The sequence below is a fragment of the Corvus brachyrhynchos genome, unplaced genomic scaffold (assembly GCF_000691975.1).
Source record: "Corvus brachyrhynchos isolate BGI_N302 unplaced genomic scaffold, ASM69197v1 scaffold23, whole genome shotgun sequence".
Lineage (NCBI taxonomy): Eukaryota > Metazoa > Chordata > Aves > Passeriformes > Corvidae > Corvus > Corvus brachyrhynchos.
The window spans coordinates 4,027,749-4,037,053 of NW_008238983.1; positions in this window are offsets into that span (position 1 = coordinate 4,027,749).

Genomic DNA, 9,305 nt, shown 5'->3' on the forward strand with positions numbered 1-9,305 from the left:
CTCAAGCTGCAATTTTTCCTTTACTCAGCTTTCCAATTTAAAAAAATGTTAAAGAGTTATTTCCAAGATCTTGGAACTTTTCAAAAGTGTTGAGTTTCTCCAGTGAGTTCAAAAGGGAGAGAAAACTTACCCAGCATACATTAAAATGTACAGAGATTACATTGTTCTCATATTTAGAGAAAAAGAGCATGCACACACATTCTGAATGAGAAGCTGCCCTCAAAAACCCACAATGCTTAAAATTTATCCTTGCAGTAATATTTGGATTGATTCAACATTTAAAGGTTTTAAATTGTCTGCAGGAAAAACTTTCACCTTAATTTATAATAATAAAAATGCCATAGAATGAATATTTTTATTGTAAAAGAATAAACTGATAAATTGCTTTCATGGTTATTTAAATGCTGAAGCGAAATTTAGTATTCAGTAATCCTGAAAAACCTACCTACTACTTTTCACATTTCCTGTCAACCTGACACCTCTCAGTGTTACAGCCTGATAAATCATTGTTTTGCTATTTGTGATACCACAGCTCAGTGTCTTAGACTAAACCCTGCCCTTGAGAAGCTCTTCAGACTGTAACATTCAGGTCAGCCTTGGTGGAAGCAGCTGCTGTGAGGGTGGCACTTAGAGCAGCAGCTACGACTGGAGGCAAAGGCTGTGGGGAGGCTCTGGTGGGCTTGCAAAGAAGCAGCATGGCAGGAATGGGCCAGTGGGGATGCATCATAGTGTTTGCCGAGTAGCTTTGGGAGCTTGGTGACAAGGTTCTGGTCAGCTGGCAGGACTAGGCAGGGTGCCTTGGAGGCTGCTGGTGCTGCTGTTTGTGGTTGCTGCTCTCAGTTGGGATAGAAACTTTGGGCTCTGCTGCCAGTTCTCCTGGGCTTTACCTAATGTGCAGGCTGCTGCTGGGAATTATAGACTGAAACACTGGAGACACAGCCACAGGGACTGCAGCTGGTGAAGAGAGGCACACAGGGGCCTGCCATTGCTGCTCAGGATTAAGCAGGACCACATGGAGACAGTGCAGTGATGGTCTTAGCCTGCCACAAGACACAAGTTCCAGTGCTGACTGATGCTAGTGGCTATGACACAGAGAAGGCTCTGGCCACTGCTTGGATTTCATGCTGCAAACATGGCCTGGGGCCTCTCCTATGGGAGGTGTGCTCTGAGCAAGGCACTGAGCTGCTGGATGAAAGAGCAGTGGGAAGAGCTGAGAGACTGCACAGCAGCAGGTAGTTTGAAGAAGGTATTGAAGCATTCTTTTCAGAAAAGCTGCACAGGCAAGGCCCTGATCCATGCAAGGCAAGGAGAGAGCAGCACCAGCTGGTAATCAGGTTCAAACAGGTGAAGGAGAAAGACTGTTCAGATGGAATAGGCTGTGACTTCTGGCAGGAAAACCTCCTGCTCCATCTGCAAATCTGCAACTTGAGCATATATCTAGTGCTCTGGGCATTGATTAAGGAAGAACCAGACCCACTGGGGGCTCTTTCAGAGCAAGCTGAGCCCAAACAGGTTTAAAAAGCCATACGGTATAAGTTATAAGAGATGCCTTCCTAAGGGGTGAAAGCAGCTATCTGTCAATATGACCTGATTTTTCAGGGTATTTCTTACTTACCAGTGCCTCAGGTCTAAGATGTTGCTGAAGAAAAGCCAAGGTTTACCTGGCCCTTGAACTAACACCCCCTGCTCCTTTTCCCAGAGTGATATAAGGGTAACCCAAAGTGCACCAAGGGTTCTTCAGAGCCCAAGGGATGCAGTGAAAGGTGAGGCAGACAGGTGATAACTCTGCCTTTTCAGTAAGGGGGGAAAGGCTCCAGCAGAAGGTCCCTCCTTCAGTAAGTCAGCACAGGCCTGATGTTGCAAGTAATGCTTTGGCTTCTATGATCACATTACTCTGTGAGCAATGAGCACTACTGTGTAGGGATGGGATATCTGACAGTGAGCAGGAGTGTCTTTGCCAACAAAGTTGCTAATATAGTGACAAGTACGTTAAACTGCGTGTGTTAAATTGCGCGTTTTCCTAAACTGAAGAGAAGTGAGGGCACAAGGGACAAAACAGATGTATCTCAGCAGCTACATTGCAGGGGATATTCTTACACCTGGAGAGAGATGGAATACGACTTGGGGCCCAAGTCAAACACCTGTATAAAAATGGATGTAGTAGAGAAGAAGCAGAACGAATAAGAAGTCCGAGCAAAGTTGCAGAGCTATAATGTCACTGGGATTATGAAGACAAGATTGGGTATCTCTCTGCAGTGGGGTGCTGCAGTGGATGGATAAAGCTGGGAAGGAGAGGAGGAGGTTGTGCTTCACATCAAGGAGTGGCTCAAATGTAAAAAGCTGCCTTGGAGCTACAGAGAAAGCAGTAGAGAACTAGTGAGTAGGAGTTAAGGATCAGAAGAGAGACAAGCACAGGTGATGTAACAGGTGCCACTGGGTCAAGAGGAGATGGATGAGACCTGCTTTTGATGGCTGGAGAAAACTTTACCATTGAAGGCCCTGGTACTTATGGTAGCTTAAATCTTCCTAATATCTGCTGTAAGGGGACTAGAGCTGATGCAAGCAATCTGTGAGAATTCCAGAGTGTGTTGAAGGCAATTTTTGACACAGGTGATCAAATTACTGACTAGAGAAGGTGTTCTGTTGGACCTGCTGCTCACAAACAATGAAGAAGCACTGAATAAAGTCTTGGCTTGGCTATCACAACCATGGGACTAGAGTTTAAGGTCCTGAGAGACATAAGCAAGACACACAGCAGAATTGCTGAACTTCAGGAGAACAGATATTCAGGAACCTTTTTGGTACAATACCAAGAGAATTTGTACTGAAGAGAAAGAGGCTAGGAGACCTGTTTGATTTTTCAAGGAGAGCATCTTCAAAGCACAAGAATTAATTTTACACAGCTCTACAGTTCTAATTTTGAAAATCCAGTCAGATAATTTTTTTTAAGCTGGAGATAGGAGCAGGACCATTTTTCTAATCTATCATACCTATTAAATCTTTCTCGCTGCTTCACTAGAAAGAACAAAACTTTTTTTATCACAATTTAAAGCCTTTTGCTAGTGATATTATGGAAATTTATTCTTTCTTTCATTCTTATACCCATCCTGTAGTATGCCTGTTCTACTTTATATTTACATTTCTTGAGTTCACACCAAACTATCTTTGAATATGTAAATTCAACAGTACAAATGGAAGTCTGAATGATGTTAATATGCTAACTGCTAAAATGACATTTTATTATACAAATAAAACAGGGTAAACAGCCACAGATACATGCTAAGCTTATCAATTTCTTGGCTTTTACATAAAAAAAAATGATTCCGTTTAAATTATTTATGACCTGATTTTTATGTTGAGGCCCTCCTTCTCACTTCTTTTTGGTTTTTGTTTATGTGTTTGTTTGTTTGTTTAATGCTGCTAGTGTGAGATGGTTTTGGCTTCTTAGGTTCTAACAAGCTTTAGTGTGAGAAAGGTGTATTCTTACAAAGAATTCCATTTCTAATACTGACTCTCAAATTATTCCAATTATTTTGAAAACAATGACATTTATTTCTGTAACCCCATTCCTACAGTTTATGTATCTTAAGAGGCTAGAGAAGATATTCAGTGTCCTGAAGATTTTACTACAGGATAGAACAAGAAGCTTTTACATCTGACTATTTGGGAAATGGATCTACATAAAATACTTTAATACACCTCTATAGCTGAAGAACACTAATCTGAAGTAATCACCATCTTTTTCATTTTCCCTTCCATAAAAAGACCATTAGTAAACCCAAAGATATTATAACCTAGCACTCCTGTTGTCACTTTTCCCCTTCTCTTTTACAGCTTGAGAAAGCAGACATAACAGCCCAGACAGAGCTCAGCACCTGACAGCTGATATTTTATTTACTTCACACAAAGCTAGGCAAGCTACCTTCTTATTACCCAGTTAGAAGTTTGAATATGTACTCATAATAAGCAGTGGGATATTACCTGGTATATTTTGTTCTTGCAAAGTCTTATACCCAGAAAGTATCAATTGATTACCTTCCACCACTTTCATCAGTAAATTGGAGAGAATTATGTCTTTCAAAATAAGCCAGTTCTAAGGCTGAGGTTCTGCACAAGTTATTTAAGAATTCCTTGAAGCTCTGGAAGTCTTTGCTAACCCAGCCAAATACCTGACATACAGAATCTCTTATCCAGTGTGAAATACAGCCTAATGCTGAAAATCTGTTCCATATATACTGATGCACGTATTGCAAGCAAAATTACAGCAAATTGTCTCTTTATTAAAACTGCAACTATGCAAATCTATAACACAGATAAGAAAGAAAAATATGCCTATGAAAATTTGTAATCCCCAAAATTATGCAAGGTTTTCTAAGGTTCACAAGCCCATAAGAACATTTGAGGTAGCACATGAATGAAAAAGAACAGATTTAAAAAAAAAAGAAATAAAAACTAAACAACACAACAAAAATACTCCCTGAAACTGTGTCATATCCATGTTCATTATTTTAAAACATTAATGAGAATTCTGAGTTTACTGAAATATTTAATGATAAATACATCTTCTGGCAGTCTTCCTGTCACTCTGTGATGGATTAACCCTGGCTGGATGCCAGGTACCCACCAAAGTTTTTTTTGTCACTCCCCTCTTCAGCTAGGCAGGGGAGGGAAAATATGATGATGACTTCATGGGTTGAGATAAGGATAGGGAGAGATGATTTACCAATTGCCACCATGGGCAAAACAGATTTGACTTGGGAAAATTAGTTTAATTTATTATCAACAAAATCAGAGTAGGATAATGAGAAATAAAAACTAGATCTTAAAACATCTTCCCCCCTCCCCTCTCTTCTTTCTAAGACTTAATTTCTTTCATTCATGAATTCACTACCTCCTCCCCTTGTAGTGGTGCATTCATCCCAGGTTGTCTCTGCTGCTACTTCCTCTGCAGAGGAAGGATTCCTCACACTGTTCCTCACCTCCATTGTGGGGTCACTCCCACAGGACACAATCCTCCACAAACTCCTCCAGCATGGGTGCTTCCCACAGGCTTCAGTTCTTCATGAACTGCTCCTTCATGGGTCCCTTCCATGAGGTGCAGTCCTTCAAGGATAGACTGCTCCAGAGTGGACCTCCCATGGAGTCATAGGTCCTGCCAGCAAACCTGCTCCAGTGTGGGCTCCTCTCTCCATGGGGCCAGGCTTCCCGTGGGGTTACAGCCTCCTTTTGACGCCCATTGCACCACCATGGACCCTCATGGACTGCAGGGGACCAGCTGCTTCATCATGGTCTTCACCAAGGGTTGCAGGGGCTGCTCCAGCTGCTGAAGCATGTCCTCCCCCTCCTTCTACACTGACCTTGGTGTCTGCAGAGCTGCTTTTCTTACATATTCTCATTCTCTGGGTGCTCTTGTGCAGGTTTTTGATCCGTTCTTAAATAAGTTATCCCAGCGGTGCTTCCACTGATGGGCTCGGTTTGGCCAGTGGTAGGTTCTTCTTGGAGCCAGCTGGCATTGTCTCTGTCACACACAGGCAAAGTTTCTAGCAGCTTCAGAGTGTGTGTATATATATATATATATATATATGTATATATATATTTATATTTATGTATGTATCTTTTCAACTACATATCTACCTTAACAATCTGCCTCTCATCACTATTTCCTATGTTATTTTACAGAAAGTCTGGACAAGCAAAAAAGTCAGGACAAGGTATTAGGACAGAGGTAATACCTTATTTATACCAGAAAATATAACTGGAAAAATCAGACAAGTTTTCAGGAACCCTAGTTTTTCCTCAGGTCTAAAATAGATTCAGATTTTGAGCCCAGGTACCAACTGTGTATTCTTTAGGACATTATCTCTGAAACAAAATACACTAGATATAGCTATGACTGTAAGAAAAAGGACTGGAGGACGATGCAATAGAAAGACAGAGAGAGGGATATGGAGACCTAATAAATAGTTATCTCTTAGAGAAAAGAGAGAAGTAGTTCATAAACTACGGAATACAAAGAGATTAATGAGTTTGGGATTTGATGAGGACTATGACAGTGTTTTACAAAACCATTATCTTTACTGAGGTTGTGGGGATTGGTTACCAGTAGAGCTATGAATTTTTATTCCAAAGTTTATTTTTGTAAAGAGTTTTGGGTTTGAGAAGCAGGGCCAAGAGATTGGAGGTTGAACTGTCTTCTGAGAAACTTCCTGTTCTGGAAGTTGAGAGGGATCTATTCTTCATTGATTACTTGTTCAGATACATTGTAGAGAGGGATGTCTTAGTTTTACCTATATACTTACTCTGGGATAACTTTGTTCACCAAATGGGGCATATTGGATTCCAAATACAAGTATAAAAATGTGACAGTTCTGTTGTAGATGGTCGACTGTCATCTTGAGACTGTGCTAAACCTATGTGTCTCATGAAGGAATGTCTTTGGTTTTTTCAGTATACTTAGGACTGGAAAGACTGAATTCTGATGGTGAATGGGGCCTGGACACTCCTTGGAAGCAGTGACTCAAGTTGTGCAGAGAGGGATACATGTGGCCCAACCATTATTTTATACAGATATCTTTCAATTAAATATATTATGCAACTTCCTATACAGTTACATAATTCCAATATACTTGGGATGACAGCGAGCAATCCAAGTAACAATGTATGAAAAATAGAAAAGGGCTCATTTTGGGCAAGTATGTGACTACCTTTAGTGTCAATGATGTAGATTTCAATCTTCTGAGAAGTTATCAAAAGGACGTCAATGACAAGGATGTTCTTGGAACGAAAAGCCTGGGGTATTTCTAACTATAGACATGTAGATATGCAATTTAACTGGCTAAAGAAAACAAACAAGGATTCAGCCATTGATTATCATTAGCAGTAGATTATTCATTTCAAAATCTTTAACAATACTAGTATATAATTTGCCATTTTTTCTATAACAGTCTCTGCAAAAGAAGTAGTAGAATGAAGAAAAAAAACCCGCAATCCAATCACCAAACAACACCAATTTAAAAAAATCTATTTAAACTAAAAAAAACCCTTGTATGGTATTTTGTTTAAACAAACCCCTTCTGCTAATATATAAATAAAAGAGTCGTCTATCAGAAACTTGAATCAGTTTTTACTAGAAAATACACTATTGCATGAAAGGTAAAAAAACACCTTAAAATTTTCTTTATAAATCTTTAAAAAGGGCTGTTTCACATTTGTCATTTTTAGACCAAATTGAAAAGTTTTTTCATGGATAGTTCAATAATGCTATCTCTTATAAATAAATGTAAATGCTGACATTTTACGTTAGAGATTTTGTTACCATTTGCTGAAAACTAAGATTAGACTTTAGGGATAAATTTTCATGTATCTCAAATAGACTTATTATAAAACCTACACATTTAAATATTATATGAGGAAAAGTCAAGGAAATACATAGGTGGGTATATGCATGTGTATAATAAACTCTGAAAACCTTTTCTGACCACTGCTATAAAACTCTGCTTTGAAATATGGAACTGGCTTTTGGGACATTTCTTAAATATAGCCATATATTCCTGTAAGGAACATGTGTCTTCCCATCCCTGGGAAAATCCCTGGGAATTCAATCCCAGGGATAAACCCTTCATGTTCAGCAGATACTTTTCAGAGCTTAACAAAGAAAACTGCTAAACCACATGGGACTTCTTTTACAGTGACCAAGTCCACATCAGCCCAAAGCTGGAAGGACAGCCTTGAAGTCTCCTGTAACAATTTTTCTTGGTCTGTGGAGATTGAAGTAAAACATAGAAATAGTAGAAATATTTTCTTTGCCTATAGTCAGGAAGTAATGCAAGACTGCAGAAAGATAAGCCTTAATTAGACACAGAAGGAATGATACAGATATCTGAACAGAAGAGTCTAATGCTGTTGTAGACGCTAAGAAGTGGTGCTATTCAGATGCTCTTGATGTTCAGCTATCATTTCAGAAGGGCATGTCTCCTGTAGATCCTGCATTGTATCTGCCAGTCTCAGGCAGATACCTCAGATAATCCAGAATTTCTAAAAGGGTATGTTAGGCACCTGAAACTCTGCCAGAATCTGATAAAAGCAAAAAAGAAGAAGAAATTCTGAAAATGGTACAAAAGGCACACAAATTTTTTTTGAAACTGTAACCAGTTAGTTCATAGTGCACTAATGATAGTCAAGGAGTAGGAGTGCAGTGAAAAATACTGGGTAATACTAGAGAATTGGGAAACTGCAAAGATAGAAGGCTGCTAGTACAGAATTTAAGAAATGAACAGACAAAAAACAAAAAACAAAACAAAACAAAACAAACCATAAAAACACAAAACCCCAACAAAAAAACCAAGAACAACAACAACAACAAAATCCAAACAAACAAAAACCCCAAGAAACCAAACCAAACCAAATAAAAAAACCCTAAACTCTGGGAATAAGAGTTTCCAGATTGTGATTAGAAGCCTCCAGGGAAAAAAAAGGAAAAAAGAGAACCACCATGATGAACAGTATACAAGACAGAGGGAAGCTACGGAGCCTGAGGTTAACAATATGGGTAAGATACGAGGAATCAAAGGTCTGAGCTGTAAGGCAAAATTGGTAATCAGGGAGCAATATGTAAGGGAGTTTTGCAGTGGACTTTGAAGATAGTGGGGAAGAGACTGACAATGCAAATGATGTGTTGTGAGACATGAGTTGAAGAGAGGTTTGTGTCAAGGAGATTCACCTCCTAAATGTATTCCCCATCAAAGTACACTGACAAAACTGACATGTCTCTTACCTGGAATAAACACAAGTCTTACATTTTGAAGTCTAACTTTGTTAAACTGGATGGGAATTAGCATTGGGGAAAAAATACTTTAGTCATGTGTCACGGGTTGGGTTTGTAACCGGGCAGAAACACCAATTTAGTGCAGTGGTTTGGCCCAAAATACTCATTACTGTTTATCTGCTGTGAGATAAGAATTAGGAGAAATGCAAAGCAGGCACCAAACTTGAAAGAATATAAAGAAGTTTATTAACAGACCTAAAAGATGGAAAAGAAAAAAAAAATTATACCACCTTCAGAACTCTCCTCCTCCCCCCCCCACCTTCCTCCCTTCTCCCACTGACAATGTAAAAAGACAACCCTTGAGATGTTCAGTCTGTTTACCACTTCCATAATAACCTTGTTCAGTCCATTCAGAAAGAGAAGTCTCTTCTTGCTCATGCTATGAAAACATTATCACAACGAGACAGCCGCCCACTTCCAAATATTGTTCAGTCCATTTAGGAAGAGGAGTCTCTCTGCCTGCGTGTGAGTCCTTTCCCCC